General features: G+C 32.8%; 1 protein-coding gene across 1 annotated transcript in view; it reads left to right on the plus strand.

Moving 5' to 3' along the window:
* HCN1 (hyperpolarization activated cyclic nucleotide gated potassium channel 1) overlaps positions 1–15425 on the plus strand; it is a 390638-nt gene that overhangs the window by 296189 nt on the left and 79024 nt on the right. The gene's annotated exons all lie outside the window — the stretch shown is intronic.

Below are 15425 nucleotides of genomic sequence, written 5' to 3' on the forward strand. Positions count from 1 at the left end.
CCCTGATCATTAATGACATGGAACACTTTCTCTTTTACCTGTTGGCTGTTTGTATTTCTTCTTTGGAGAAATGCCTATTCAAGTCCTTAGCCTTTTTTTTTAAATGTGTTATTAGTTTTTGCATGTATGTGGTTTTGGTATTTTGTTTTTACTAATGAGTTGTAAGAGTTCCTTGTGAACCTATCTCACTCTTTTTATTTATTTTTATTGTAGTATGCAACTATCACCATTATCCATTTCCAAAACTTTTTATCATCCCAAACAGAATCTCACTACCCCTAAAAAATCACTTCCATTCTTTCTATTTGTTTTTAGTATTAAGTTTGAGATGCAGTTTTAAGTGTGCCATCAAGCAGTAGTTGAAAAAATTAACAGAGGGGCCCTGGGTGACTCAGTCGGCTGAGTGTCCGGCTTCGGCTCAGGTCATGATCTCACGGTTTGTGAGTTCGAGCCCCACGTCGGACTCTGTGCTGACAGCTCAGAGCCTGGAGCCTGTTTCGGATTCTGTGTCTCTCTCTCTGCTCCTCCCTGCTCATGCTCTGTCTCTGTCTCTCAAAATACATAAATAAACATTAAAAAAAAATTTTAAAAAAGAAAAAAATTAACAGATACTTCAATAAAGAAATAAAGCCTAAGGTTGTGTTCTATACTGCGTCGAGTCCCCGTCTCTAGTCTCTAAGCCCTTTTTTATGCTCTCCATGGGAATATTTATTAGTCTAAGCTTTCCTCATAGATACATATAGATTTATAATCATCATGATTTTTTACTTATACTCTTCCTTTAACAAGGCAAAGAAAAATATAGGAACTTTCATAAGACATCCATGGCAATCAAGATATACCTCATTGCTTTCAATTAATAATAAAATAAAAGTTTATTTATTTTTGTTATGGTATCATTTCTGATCATACCCAGGTTACTCCCTTTTATTTCCAAGCCACAATGTGAGACTATTCGATTAACTCATCATTGACTGTTGTCTCATAGGTTGTTTGATGTTAATTGTAAGTGTAAAACAAAATCTTATTATATCTATTTTGAACAGTTATTTGTTATCACTTATGGTAAAGAATGAGCCCATTTGAGATACAGGGGCCATAGTTAAGGTTAACTTCAGTTCAGATTATCAAAATTATCCATAAAATATTAGTGTTTCAAACTTAACCTTCTTTTCTCTCAGCCATTTCATCATGCTTTCACAATATGTTTGATTACAGCGAAAGTTTCTTGAAGGCCAGAAAAGGTGATTTTATATTCTTTTAAATTCATGGATCACCAAATAAATGTGGCTTTTGGCACACAGTTAGCATCTAGCATATTTCTTTTTTTTTTTAATTTTTTTTTCAACGTTTATTTATTTTTGGGACAGAGAGAGACAGAGCATGAACGGGGGAGGGGCAGAGGGAGAGGGAGACACAGAATCAGAAACAGGCTCCAGGCTCTGAGCCATCAGCCCAGAGCCTGACGCGGGGCTCGAACTCGCGGACCGCGAGATCGTGACCTGGCTGAAGTCGGACGCTCAACCGACTGCGCCACCCAGGCGCCCCACATCTAGCATATTTCTTAAGTGAAATGAATAAAAATTAAATGATATCTACATAATTTGTCTTTGGCCACCAAGATTATGAATTTAGAGTCTCTTTTATATCTTAACTTTATTCAAAATTCATTATCCCTTTCCAAACAAGACTCTTAAAAGCTGAAACCAGGTATTGCCTATTATTATTCCTGTTGAAATAATTTTTTTATTATTTTATATGTATAATTATTTTTTACCTACATTTTAACAAAAATTACATGAAGAAAAGAGATAGACATTTTACTGTTATGCTGAAGATTTTATTCTTGTAAAAGTAACTTTAAAGTATTGACCTAGAATATGTTAGGTAGTATTTTCTAAATTGGCTCAATAAATTTATCTTGTATTTGGATACAAATTCAGATAATAAAATAAAATATTTTAAGATGGTTTCAAACATAAAATCTGAAACAATTATATTTTATTTTCAGAAAAAAGTATATTTCTAAGTAACTATGTTAAGTGAATATTTTCATAAGTAATGTTGCAGATTATGATGAACACATCATAGAAAAGTGCACAAGAGAAAAAACAAATGCCAGTGACCTATCATTGTAAAATTAATCACTGGATGGATGGATGGATGGAAAGATGGATGGGTGGATAAATGAACACCAATTACTTAGCCCATTCAAAAAGAGGGATTCTTAAGCCCCCAGTGAGGGCTGCAGAACACGTTCTGATGTTGCCTGGCTCCAGCCTTGTCTTCAAGCTCGAGAGGAAACACATGCTGTTGCTCCAAAAGGGAACAATTCTCCATTTCTAGGAACATTTCTAAATGTCTCTTTATGTCAGGTTATTGAGGAAATTGGTTTTTTAGCTTGTTAACTGTTATAGTTAACAGGGTTGTCTTAGTCTGTTTGGGCTGCTATGACAAAATGCCATAACCAGGTGCCTTATAAACAACAGAAATTTATTTCTGACAGGTTCTGGAAGCTGGGAAGTTCAAGATCAAGGCACAGGCTGATTTAGAATCTTGTTAGAGTCAGCTTTCTGGTGCCTTCTTAACTTAGAGTCAATGTCATATGGAGAAAGGGGCAAGGGAGCTTTTTTTATAATGGCATTAATTGTATTCATTCATCCCCCAAAGGACTCACCTCCTAATACCATCACCTTGGGGATTAGGTTTCAACATATGGGGGGGGGGGGACACACAAACATTCATACTATAGCAAGAGTTATAAAAATTGGCCCAAGAATTAACTTTTTCAGAGTCCCAAAAAATACTAAAACATACTGAATGATATGGTGGCCATGGGAATAATAAAAAGGCACCACATTAAGAATTCAGAGACCTGGTTTTATTCCTGACATTTACTAACTAGATGTGAAACTTGTGTAAATGATTCTGCCATTCGGTGTCTCTTTTCCTCATCTGTGAAATGAGAGGATTGGAAACAATTACCCCTGTGGTGCCCTCCAGCTCTGAATGTCTCCTTCTACACTAAATAAATGTTAATCTCCCTTGGTCAATCCTAAAGTCACTTTAAATGTCTTTGGGGTCATCCTTATAAACATAATTTATAATGTTAATGCTGGTTGGGAATATAGGGTAAGGAAATCTTCTTTCTTAAAATTAGTTGACTTTTATTCTATATAAATGACTTCCAGGGTTTATGCTAACAATTATTTTTCATATTAAAAACATTTCTCTATACAGCCCACTTGGAGAATTTTATTCCACTAGGTTTGGGTTTATAGCTACAACTTAGTTTGTTAGGGCATTACACATTTATAGCATTTATAGTAACACCCAATCACACAGCTACCTGACTTGCAACAATCTCAAGTAGGTCAGTGACAAAGCCAGAAATAATTAAGCTAAAGCACCCCTGAGTCTTAGAGAAATAAGTGTCAATGTGTAGTTATAAGGAGTGTTTGCATTTCTTGCCTTCTCAAATACTTAACATCTTTTTAAGTTTTTACTAAAGTCATTACTAAAAGCCATTAATTCTGTTTTTACTAAAAGCCATTAATTCTGTTCTAGGTTAGTTTGAGCAGGCAGTCTAACAACTAAGGCTATAAAGATTAGGTTGCAGGCAGTTAGTTGTGTGCCTAACAGACCTCTAAGTATTTGGAAAGTTACAGCTAAAAAAAAAAAATAGATCAGACCACAAAGAAAGAAGCTAGAGAACACCAACAACAGTAGGCAAAGGCAATTTAGTGGAAAGTCAACAGTACTATATAATGTAGGAGCCTCTATAATGAGAAGTGCAGTTAAGCAGAAGCCGTAGGAAAAAGCAATCCAGAAATATGGAAAAATCCAGATAGCAATTTCAGCACTATGTGTAGTATAGAAAATGTTATTCCTAATGATTACCATGAACCATCAAGAACAAGTTAAATTATATTCAGTATGCTCTATTTACTCTAGCCATCAAGTACAGGGTCTGAGAATGACTTAGAATAACAGAATTCTAAAACTGTTTGAGTTATGGAGTGCAGAGATCTCCAAATTTGAGACCTCTGGAGAAACAAAGAAATATCTTCATGTTTCATTTTCTTTAAACCTTTAATGTTTACATAAATATGTTAATTTGTACCTTTGTGTTTGAACTTCCTTGGCCATCTTTCACCGGTGTCTTTGTGCCAGTGTAGGAAATTGTTACTAATTAGACATAATTTAGGAAACTAATATTCATTTAGCACTACTCTATGCCATATTACACTTAGTCCTTAAATTTCATTTCTGTAATTTCTGTTATACTATTTTATTAGATAGAGAAACAAGAGATCAGGAGAGTCAAGTTTCTAGTTCAAGGCTGTGTAACCCAAAAGCAACAGAGCTAAAAGTGGAATTCAGATCTGTCTGCCTCCAAAGGGAAAATTCTTTCCAACTATGCTGTCTTCCCTCCTAAAAAAAATCTTAACGGAAGACATTAATATTGGCATTATCCTCAGTGTATGGACACTCAGACTTTCTTACATTCTATAAGACAAGTTAAGAAGTCATTTTTTAAATAATAAAAACATTTTTTATTATTAATAATTATCAATGCACAACATTTCAGATATCATGGGCTGAAGAATAGAAGTTTTGTTCAAAACAAATGAGAAAGTATATAATTGCCTCAAAATCTTAGAGTCTTTAAGTGATCTTTTATGTCTCTCAATGTATTAGTAGCTTCCACCATTTTCCTTGATCTATAGTTACCCATTTTGCTTGAGCACTTTCCTTAACAGGGGGGTTACAACTTCACAAGGCATACATTTATTTTGAAAGGTTTTAATTTTGTGAACTTCAAGCATCTCTCTATAACTCCTAGCTACTGTCTTGAATTCCATCTGGGATAGCAGAGCATGCTAAGTAAAATCCTCTCTTTTGATTATTTTCTTTTCCAGGATAGCATTCTTGATCTTTCCAGGAAGTCTTCATATAACATTTTTTTCATATTACAAACTCCTGGTTGTTTTCTTCTTATTTTATACCAGTAGTTCTCAACCTGGGCTGAACATCTGAATCACTTGGAAAAAATCATCATCTTTAAAAAATAATGTCAGGAAATTGCAACAGGTTTTCCCAGGCTTCATTAATGATATGCGACACATAATCCACAGAAAATAGAAGCATATGTTCTGTATATGAAGAACATGGTTCATAGTCCTAGCTCCACAGTGAAATTACTTCTCTCTCCCGTGGCTCTCAATATCTTCACGTGTGCTCTTCCTGACTCATGTGGTAGTTGGGAAACAGAAATGCTCTTGGTAAACTGTAAATCATGATAGAGATGTTATCATTACTATTTAGTCTCCCACTAAACTTTAAAGCATGTAGTTTGCTTTCTTATAATTTTATTGTCCAGAAGTCTGCTTATTCAATACATGCCCTAACATCTGCAGCCTTTTCTTACTTTTCCAGCCTTGAGATATTTTTCTCTTCTTCATTATTTCATTAAGTGAATATAAGACAACCACAGAACTCCTCAACTAATATGAACATTTGTAGAGTGTCAGTAAAAAGAATAAAAAGGAGAATCCAAATTATTAAGTGTCCCATTTGGCTCAGTTACCACTCTATTGTCCTTATTTCTTTTATACTGTAAGCAAACAAAGCAATATTTACCCTTAGTATTTTTATGTATTTTGTATTTAGCTAAGAACACTGTTCTTCAATCAAAAACATACCTTTCTAGTCTAGTCTCAGTGGCCTAATAAAGGTAAAGAAAATACTCTGGAAAAAACAGAGGCATATGAGTAGTAAATATCAGTTTGCTTTAGAAAGAAACACTTTTTAATGATAAAACTTCAAATATGAAGAAAAATCTATGTAGCTTCTACTATTTAAACATTTGATTTGTATTTTTATTTATAATTTCTTAGTTTTCTCATTATTTTTCAAAAACTTGATGGTAAAGTGTGGAAGAAATGTGAAACAATTTATATGTCAACAGTGTTTCTAATCTGAACTATGGTATTACGTGGGAGATGTGCTCAATGTTTTATGAAGCACCAAAAATATTTGCATTAGTATAGAAAAAAAATAAAGTGCTAGAGTATTATTTTTAAGGTAGGAAAATTGGGAACCTGAAAGTTTTTCAGTTAACACCTTTATTTTATAGCAATTTGCTGATCCCAAGTTCATTTTCATTTTCAGGGGTTTTATTCCTATGTGGTTTCTTTCTTTGATAATATTAGGAAAAGGAATTTGTTACTAATCAAATGTGTGAATATTTTGTTGTTTCATATAAAGTTATGTCTATCTGAAGAACAAAAACATTCTTCTGTTTTTCACACTGTAGTATTTTAATATACTCCATTAGCAGTGAAATAAAGCCACACTACTGTATTTCTAAAGGAAATATAAATCTCATACCTTTTTCACTTTCCCAAGTAAAAATTAGCTGTGAGTCTGTTTGAATTTCGCCCAGTGGAAGTAAAATTTGTGTCAGACATTGGGTTCTCTAGCATGGTATATTTTGTTGTTGTTAGAAACTTTCAAACTTGATTAAACAAAATTTAGAGCTAAAATTATCCATTTCTAAAGTCTCTCCTACATCAGCTTTAACTTAGCTTGAATATAATTAAATTTTGTTATGCTCATTCTCCAGAATGATCAATTAAGCAAATTGTGATTTTCATACTTCTTTACCAGAACAATTAAAATGCAGAGAAATTTAAAAATATACCTTGGGATGTTTTGGGAGGTATCAACTGAAGTCACATGTCTCAACATGAAAATTTATTTTAAAAACTCAAATTTTACAGTATATTCTACATCTTAATATTATAAAGCTTTTAATTTCTTACCACTGAGGAAAATGAGCAATGCAGGAAGATCTATTTAATTCTGTCTCCTCTGATACTCTTGTGTTCTCTCCTGTATTTCCAGATTTAAGGAACCAATGAGACTGTACTTAGCCAGCAAAAGGATAGTAATAGGGGAAGGAACAGAAGGCGAGGTCACATATGGTTTTGTAGGTCATTGAAAGCTTTCTACTTTCACCCTGTGACTTGAATACTTGAAAAGTTTTAAACAAAACATGACATGATCAGACTTACATTTTAAAAGGATAGTGCTGGTTACTGGGTTGAGATTTAGTTATGAGCAATCAAAAGGTAAGGCAGAGAGACCAGTTAGAAAGCTATTGGAGTTAACTATATAGGATGTGTTCATGACCTGGACTAAGTTTGTAGGACTAGACATGAACAGGTGAATATGTTGTAAAAGTAGGTCCTAGAATATTATTCAGCAATAAAAACTTAAAGAAAATATCTACTGATATAGTCAACAACATGAATGTATCTCAGAAACATCATGCTAAGTGAAAAAATGTCAGATTCAAAAGATTATATATTGCATTGCCCTATTTATGTAGAATTCTAGAAAAGGAAGAGCAAGTGACAGGTCATTAGTTTCCTGGGACCAGAGTTGACGATGTAGGATAACCACAGAGGAGAGTGAGGGAACATTTTGGAGAGATGGAAATGTTCTAAATTGGGCATGCCACTGATTGTTCATGGAAATGTACACTCAAAGTGTGAATTTTATTTTATATAAATTATACTTCAGTAAAGGTGTAAAGAGAAAATAAGTGCATCTGATAAAATTTGCTGACAGCAGTGGTGTGTGAAAGAAAGAAATATGACAAAATCAACTGCATTGTTCTTGGTGTCAGCTACTGTTAGAAAGTCATCATTATCTGAGATGCAGAGATGAGATCTAATATGGCAAAATGAAGTTTTGGGATAAGATTTCAGCCTTGGATGTATTAAATGTGGGATCATTATTACACATCCAAGTGAAGATGCCACTTCAGCAACTGGACATATGAATCTGTCTTTGAAAGAAGTCAAGTCTGCAGGTAGACATTTAGGACTTCTCAGTATATATATATATATATACATATATATATATATATATATATGTATATATATATATATATCACTTAAAGCAGGAAACTTAAAGAAGACAGCATTCCCTACCAATGAGTATTGATGCATAAGAAAAGAGGGCCACTAGAATAATTTCCAAATTCCTCTATCATTTATCACTTCTACATAACTGTCTATAACCCTTGCCAACTGCCTAACTTAACCAACCAAACACCTGGCTAAAAAGATGCTCATTATGAATAATTATTGATTAAATATGCCTCCTTAAGATCATTTAGCACTGAGAAGAAATGAAAAAAATCAATCTAGTGTCATCCTCTTGAATTCTCAGTTGGTTCTGAGAAATTATAACATGAAACCATAAAGACTTAACAAGTGAAACAGAATCCACTCTTCTCCATTCAGAATAAATTCACCAAAAACATCTTATGATTATTAGAAATGGTGTGAACTGTTGACCCCTTTATGACTGAGTGAAACAAGCCTTCTGCTTTGCTTTCTCTTCTAATCTGGCCTTGACTAGGAAGGTGGTAGTCGTAGTCATCGTAGTAGTAGTATTTTAACTGGAGAAGTGAGTATAAATGGCTGGAGGCAGTGGAGAAAGTTGAAGTATAAGACATTACCCTATAGCAGATAGGGTCATGTTTCTAAGGAGGGATGAAGAGAGGCTACTCAAACACAGTTAGAAGATGAGATTGGACTGGGAGAAGAAACACTTCCATTGTTACAAGAGCAAGAAGAGAAGGAAAACATACTGGTATCTTTCCAAGTGAGTTAGTAGACATTTTTATATGAAAACTTCCATTTATTCTTAGGATTTTAGGTAAGATCATCTGTGAGTGAAAAAAATGTTGGAGGAGGGAAATAAATGTTTAAACAGAATAAACTATTTTAAGTGGTCCTACGGAAAAATGAAAAAGTGATTAGGTTACCATGTATGTCAATCTGTAGTCTTGTTAAATTAAGGATAAAAATCATTTTCCTACACACACACACACACACACACACAAACACACACACACACACATACACACACACACACACACACACACTGCGAGAAAAACTGCAGTAATAAAGGTCAAAACCATTCAGATCAGGAAAAGTCTTTTAAAAAATATTCAAGCACACATTTTTACTCTATTATAATAATTGTAATGACTGTTTAAATTTCTAGTAACCATCTATCCTCTTAACTTTTATTCTGTAATTACTAAAAAAATAGATTTCTAAGAATGTTTTATATGAACAATTTATTTTGTAATTAAGCATTTTATTCTAATTGCTAAACACAATGATCTTTCATTAGTATTAGTATTATTTATAACTACTTAGTTAAGTCTTAAACTTAAAATACTTAAAAGTATTACACTGACTTTTGGAAAACTTTTGAGAATCTGTCCGTTTTAAAACCAAACTATAAGAAGAATAATGAATGAATGAATGAACCATGTAGTGCAAACAATTTCCGAGTTTTTTTTAATGATTTTGTTTTTAAATATATGAAAGTATAATCCGTTGTGAAATATCTGAATGGAAAGCACTAGGTTCCATAAACCAGAGGGCAATTGTATGTTTGTATTGGAAGAGATCATTCTGGATGGAGGAGTAATACTTTTTAACTGATAATATTTTCTGTAAGGATTTTAAGATCATCTGTTAGCTTGTAATTTTGATAGTTTTCCAGTCCAAGTAGATACTTATTCACTATCACAAAAACATTTCCCCATATCTTGACAGCTGAAGAATTTCCTCTTTTATAGAGAAAACCCATGTTTCATTACCCAGCTTTCCAACAAAAAAGATAAAAAGTGAAGATAAAATTGAAGTATCTCACTCAAATTTCTGCAGAAAAGATAACTCAGCAACCATCTGCTTTCCTTCATGTGTGATTTGCTCTTAATTTTTTTCCTCATTTCTATATTAGAAGTCAAATTTAAGTATATCAGGATACTTTTATTATTATATGAATTATTCTTATCTAATTATGTTACTTAAAGAATTTCAAAAAATAATGATAAATTATTTTTTGCTGAAAGAAAACTTTTTCCCACCTCAATATAAAAATAGAGGAATACTGGTTGTGTATTTGAATACAGCCATTTTTCCAGTGAAATTGAAAAATATAACTCCCTCCTCAGGATGTATGAATTGAATTTTGCTGTGTTTACAGCATAGTTCTTGAAAATGATCAATCTTGCTGTAAATATTTTAGAAATAATGCTTGATAAGATCATTTGAATATAACCTAGCTTTATATACATATATATAAGACAGAGCCTATAGCAGATAGGCTGTGTGTTATACACATATATACATATATGCTATACATGTGTATATAAAAGTATTCATTTATTTTTAAATTTGTAGGATCAAAAGAGAAACCATGGCTTCAGTTACCATGTAAATACATGACAACACTGAGGCACCTGGGTGGCTCAGTCAGTTGAGCACCCGACTCTTGATTTCAACTCAGGTCATGATCTCATGGTATGTGGGTTCGAGCCCCGCTATTCGCTTAGCAAAATACACTGTGCTGACAGTGTGGAGCCTGCTTGGGATTCTCTATATTTCCCTCTCTCTTTGCCTCTCTCTCTCTCAAAATAAATAATTTCACTTAAAAAAATTAAAAGTAAATAAATAGCAATACTAAAAATATCTTTGTAAAAAATAAGATAACTTAGTCATAAATGCAATCATAATTGGCTTAAATATTTTTTAAAAGTAACTGATAATTGATTATCAGTCATTGAAGGGCAACTTTAAATATTTCACTGTTACTATTATTTTTAAAATTATGATTAAAATTTACAACATGTAAGCATTTGAATATAAAATTTATAGAAATTGTTATTCTGTATGAAAAATGCCATTTCAGACACCATTTTTACAATGATGTTTTTTCATTGAGCATAAGGTGTATATTTTAACTTAACTGGATTTTTAGCTACATGCTGTTTAATGATTTTCCCAATAACTGTCTGTGAATAGAATAATGCTTTAATCGTATGACTAAATTATGCAATGGTTAATACTAAAAGTGTAATTCAATGTTTTTGTTCATTGCCCTCTACTTATTGAATGCCATCTATGAAGATATTTTATTCTTATCTTTCTTTTTAAATAAAACTATTCCAAAGTAATTACAATAAAAATATGTTTTTAGAAATAAGAATTAGAGATGTGTTACTTTGAAACTCACAATAAATATATAGTTGTTAAAGAAGGTGTCATGATAATTATCTACCTCTGTCAGGAAATGAGGGGCACCAAAAAACTCCGATGTTTCAATAAGCTTTAGAAGGCAACACAAAAGGTGTTGAATTAGTACACCTTGTTTTTTCTTTTGTTTTACAATTTAAAATATTAGTTTGGATGTATGCTGGAAACATAAAGTATATGTAATATTCAGTAAAATTTTTATTATCTATTTAATAGCCCTTATATTTAGTATAATCTAGATATATTTCCTTCTCCTTTGTGTATCTATAAAAAATAAATGAACATTATAAATTATGTGAGTAAAATAGAATATTCTGGAAATGTATTGGAAAAATAGTTACCAAATATTATAAAGAGGACAGAGTAGCCTTTTTGGATGTCATATGGTTTGTTGGAAACTTATTACACAATATAATATCATATCATATCATATCATCCCCAGAAATATATTGATAATTATCCATAATACTTTCACTTTTTGAAGTACTGCTGCTTGCTCAGCATTTTATTAAAGTAACACTAAATTTATTATCTAATGAGATTCCATATAAATACAGCATTTGCATATGCGAATACTAATTTTTAAAAGTATATTCTTATCTATTGGTCATAAAATGTGTAGAGTGTCAGCTAAACAGGATATTATGAAGTATTGCATTAATTTTTAAAAATTATTGTATAAATAGATTTATCTTAGGAATAAAATGTAGGAATTCAGATTCCCTTTCTTAGGTTACCTAGGAACATTTACTATCATCTCCAAAGATTGTGGTACATTCTAGCAAGGAGGCTGACTTTTGGTGGCAATGATCTTACCATTAATACTTATTTCTGGAATCATTTGCAGTCTCACTATATAAAAACTTTGAAACTATATAGTCTTTTATATAAAGTGTGGAATGACAATTATCATTACAGTCTTTTTTTTTTACTTTCAAGATTTTATTTAAATTCCAATTAGTTAACAAATAGTGTAATATTAGTTTCAGGAGTAGAATTTAGTGATTTATCACTTACATATAACACCCCGTGCTCATCACAACAGTGGCCTCCTTAATTGACATCACTCATTTAGCCCATCATCCCCCCCCTCCCGTTCCCCCAAGCAACACTCAGCTTATTCTCTATAGTTAAGAGTCTATTTTATGGTCTTCCTCTCTCTCTTTCCCCACATGTTCATTTGTTTTGTATTTTAAATTCCACATATGAGTGAAATTGTAGGTATTTGTCTTTCTCTGACTGATTTATTTCACTTAGCATAATACACTCTAGCTCCATCCATGTTGTAGTAAATGAAAAGTTTTTATTCTCTTTACACATATTCATTGTATATGTATATACCACATGTTTCCTATCCATGTATCAATCAGTGGATGTTGGGTTCTTTCTATGATTTGGCTACTGTTGATAATGCTGCTATATACACGGGTGCATGTATCCATTTGAATCAGTATTGTTGTATCCTTTGGGTAAATACCTACTAGTGCAATTGATGGATCATAGGGTAGTTCTATTTTTCACTTTTTGAGGAATCTCCATGCTATTTTTCAGAACCAGTTTGCATTCCCACCAGCAGTGCACCAGTTTGCATTCCCACCAGCAGTGCAAGAGGGTTCTCCTCTCTCTGCATCCTCACCAACATCTGTTGTTTTCTGAGGCATTAATTTTAGCCATTCTGACAGGTGTGAGTTGGTATCTCACTATAGTTTTGATTTGTGTTTTCCTGATGATGAGTGATGTTGAGCGTCTGTTTATGTGTCTATTAGCCCTCTGTATGTCATCTTTGGGAAAATGTCTGTTCATGTCTTCTGTCCATTTCTTAACTATATTATTGGTTTTTTGGGGTGTTGAGTTCAATAAATTCTTTATAAATTTTGGATAGTAATCCCTAATCAGGTGTATCATTTGAAAATATCTTCTTGCATTCTGTCAGTTGCCTTTTAGTTTTGTTGATTGTTTCCTTTGCTGTACAGAAACTTTTTATCTTGACAAAGTCCCAATAGTTCATTTTTTCTTTTGTTTCCCTTGCCTCAGAAGATGTATCTAGTAATAAGTTGCTCCATCCAGTGTCAAAGAGGTTACTGCTGTGTTCTCCTATAGGATTTGTATGGTTTCCTGTATCACATTTAGGTCTTTCATCCATTTGGAATGTATTTGGTGTATGGTCAAGAATGTGGTCCAGTTTCATCCTTCTGCATGTCACTGTCCAGTTTTCCCAACACCATTTGTTGAAGAAACTGTCTATTTTCCATTGGATATACTCTCCTGCTTCTTCGCAGATGAGTTGACCATATAGTTGTGGGTCCATTTGTAGGTGTTCTGTGCTGTTGCATTGATCTATGTGTCTGTTTTTGTACCAGTACTGTACTGACTTGATCATGACAGCTTTGTAATATAACTTGAAATTTGGAATTGTGATGACTCCAGCCCTGCTTTTCTTTTTCAAGAACACTTTGGCTATTTGGGGTCTTTTGTGGTTCCATACAGATTTTAGGATTGTTTGTTCTAGCTCTGTGGAAAAAAAAAACATTGTTGGTATTTTGATAGTTATAAAGATATATATATTAAGTGTGTACAGTGCTTTGGGTAGTAGTGACATTTTAACAATATTTGTTCTTTCAATTTATAAGCATGAAGTGTTTTTCTATTTATCTGTGTCATCTTCAAGTTCTTTCATAAGTATTCTAAAGTTTTCAGAGTACAGATCTTTTACCTCTTTGGTTAGGTTTGTTCCTAGGTATCTTATGGGTTTTGGTGCAATTATAAATGGGATCGATTCCTTGATTCCTATTCTGCTGCTTCATTATTGATGTCTAGAAATTCAAGCTATTTCTGTACATTGATTTTGTATCCTACAATGTTGCTGAATTCATGTATCAGTTCTAGCAAATTTTTGGTGGAGTCTTTTGGGTTTTCTACCTGGAGTGTCATGTCATCCATGAATAGTGAAAGTTTGACTTTTTCCTTGCCAATTTGGATTCATTTTATTTTATTTTTATTTTTGTAGTCTGATTGCTGAGACTAGGACTTCCCATTATTAAATGACAATGGTGAGAGTGGACATCCTGTCTTGTTCCTGACCATAGAGGAAAAGCTCTCACTCTTTCCCTATTGAGGATGATATTACCTGTGGGTCTTTTGTATATATGGTCTTTATGATGTTGCGGTATGTTCCCTCTGTCCCTATGATGTTACAGGTTTTTATCAGGAATGGATGCTGTGGTTTATCAAATGCTTTCTCTGTATCTATTGAGAGGATCATACATCTTATCTTTTCTTTTATTAATGTGGTATATCACATTGATTGATTTGCAAATATTGAACCACCCTTGAAGTCCAAAATTAAATCCCACTTGATCATGGTGAATGACCCTTTTAATGTACTATTGGATTCAATGTGGTACTGTTTTGTTGAGAATTTTTGCATCCATGTTCATCAGGGATATTGGCCTGTAATATTCTTTTTCAGTGGGGTAATTGTCTGGTTTTGGAATCAAGGTAATGCAGGCCTTGTAGAATGAGTTTGGAAGTTTTCTTTCCATTTCTCTTTTTTGGAAGAGTTTAAGAAAAATAGGCATTAACTCTTCTTTAAATGTTTGGTAGCATTCCCCTGTAAAGCAATCTGGCCACGAATTTTCATTTGTTGGGAGATTTTTGACTACTGATTCAATTTCTTTGCTAGTTATTATTCTGTTCAAGTTTTGTATTTTTACCATTTCAGTTTTGGTAGTTTATGTTTCTGGGAATTTATTCATTTCTTTCAGAATGGCATATAATTTTTCCTAACATTCTCTTATAATTGCTTGTATTTCTGTGCTGTTGGTTGTGATCTCTCCTCTCTCATTTGTGGTTTTATTTATTTTGGTCCTTCCTCTTTTCTTTTTGACAGGTCTGGCTAGGAGTTTATCAATTGTATTAATTTTTTCAAAGAACCAGTTCCTGGTTTCATTGATCTTTACTACTGTGGTTTATTTTTTTTTTGTTTCTATATCATTTGTTTCTGTTCTAATCTTCATTACTTACCCTTTCACTGGCTTTAGGCTTCATTTGTTGTTGTTGTTGTTGTTGTTATTGTTGTTGTTTAGTTCCTCTAGGTGTAAGGTTAGGTACTATATTGGAGATTTTTCTTGCTTGTTGAGGTAGGCTTGTATTGCGATATACTTCCCTCTTATATAGCTTTTGCTGCATCCCAAAGGTTTTTGACTGTCTTGTGTTAATTTTCATTTGCTTCCAAGTATTTTTTATTTTTTCTTTAATTTCCTGGTTAAACCATTCATTCTTTAGTAGGATGTT

Source organism: Prionailurus bengalensis, chromosome A1, assembly GCF_016509475.1.
Source record: "Prionailurus bengalensis isolate Pbe53 chromosome A1, Fcat_Pben_1.1_paternal_pri, whole genome shotgun sequence".
Lineage (NCBI taxonomy): Eukaryota > Metazoa > Chordata > Mammalia > Carnivora > Felidae > Prionailurus > Prionailurus bengalensis.